The following is a 1,792-nucleotide window of genomic DNA, read 5'->3' as shown; positions in this document are numbered from 1 at the left end:
CAATCAGCCATATATGTTTGTCCAGCGAGGGAATGATCGACATCTTATTTCTACTGACTGCCCGCCCGGCAGGGCTTTTTTTGTAGAAAAAGCCCAGCAGGAACTCATTAGCATAATAGGCCACACCCAACAGCAGAAACTTGTTAGCATATTAGGCCACACCCCCATGCCTTGCCCGGGCAAGCCGGCCCTTGGACAGGCCAGGGAAGACATGTGGAGGCATTTAAATGCCTCCCCGATCCTTCCAGGGGGGCCCCTGACCCACCCACTTCGGAGTCGCTGGGGGGGTCACTCTCTGGGCCTTCCCTCTGTAGCCACACACACAGAGGTTTTGGCTGTAGTGGGCGTGGCCAACTCTGAAGCCAGCCGGAACTCCGTTCCTGTGCGTTCCTGCCCAAAAATAGCCTTGCAATGCAGGAACAAGATTTGCTGACACTACAGGTGTCCTGGGGCCTCAGCAGCCGAAGCCCCTCCCAGGAGCCCGACTTGTGATTCACTATGGATGCCACCCTCCTGGTGGCCAGAGTCTCCCCCACCCCAGCTCTCTTTTCTCATAACCATTCACAGATTAAAAAATGGCTTCTATGGTGTGACATTACTTCTTGGAAAACCCAGAAGTGATCTCATTGTTGAAGGTTCTATGGCAGGGGTGGCCAGACTTGCTTACCGTAAGAGCCACATGGAATAAATGTCAGACGTTGGAGAGACCCGAGACGTGAACAAATACTGCACACACATGTTTATTGGAAAATATGCAAATAGGCTTTGTACTAACATTAAATGAAACGAGGGAGGGAGGGGGGAGAGAAAGAAGGAAGGAAGAAGGGAGGAAGGAAGGAAGGAGGAAGGAAGGGAGGAAAGATGGTGGGGGAGAAAGGTGGAAAGGAAGCAACTTTTACTTTAAATGTGTCCTCCAAGCCCCCCCCCCACCCCCACGTCAGCTGGCTTTGCTTGGAGAAGGGATTTAAAGAGACAAAGGCCTTCTCCAAGCCGGCCATTGGGGGTGTGTGGCGGCTCTGAGAATGCATTTAAAGTTGCTTTATTTCTCTGCTCCCCTCACCTCAAGCCTACCCAGAGAGGGGAACACGGGCTGGGGAAGGGAAGACCAATCAGGGAGGCAGGCCCCCCCTTGCTTCCCCAGCCACCCTGTCAGGAGCCACACAGTTTGTGTGAAAGAGCCGCATGGCGCTCCTGAGCCACAGTTTGGCCACCCCTATTCTATGGTAAAAGCCATAATATTTTTGGGACAATTCCTAGAAAGGACTGGTGTCACTTCTCAGATTTCCTGGAAGGGATGTCGCTGACGCTGATGACCCTGCTCCCTAGGTCTCCCCATAGGGTTGCCAAGTGGCACTTACCCTGCGGGCGGGAAACTCCTGCTTGCTTCCCGGCGTGTGTGGGGGCAGGGCCACGACCATACAACAGAAAACCATAGAGTTTCCCCAGCGTGCCCGGCGTCATAACGTCACTTCCCTGTGACGTGCACGCTGGGGCGGGGTTCCCCCTGGGGCCCGATTCCCCGGCGTTGGGGAAGGGGCCTCTGGGGCGGGGGGTTTTCTGCCCCCCGGGGGGACTTGGCAGCCCTATCTGCCAGTGATTGCCGAGCTAGGCCTGAAAATCCTGTGCTTAGCTCAGACCAGCCTTTCAGTCCTCCTCCTGTTTGGTTCCTCTCCTGGTTCAAGTCCGAGGAGTGCCCCTCCTGCCCGCTATTGGTGGTTCTTTCTCCCTGCTGCCGCAGAAGACCTCCATGTTGAAATGATTCTGAAAGCTTTTGCAAAGCCAAAGGAGGCCA

The sequence above is a fragment of the Gekko japonicus genome, unplaced genomic scaffold (assembly GCF_001447785.1).
Source record: "Gekko japonicus isolate JY-2015 unplaced genomic scaffold, Gekko_japonicus_V1.1 scaffold1879, whole genome shotgun sequence".
Classification (NCBI taxonomy): Eukaryota; Metazoa; Chordata; class Lepidosauria; order Squamata; family Gekkonidae; genus Gekko; species Gekko japonicus.
The sequence above is the reverse complement of the archived record's forward strand: the minus strand, read 5'-3'. Positions refer to the sequence as shown.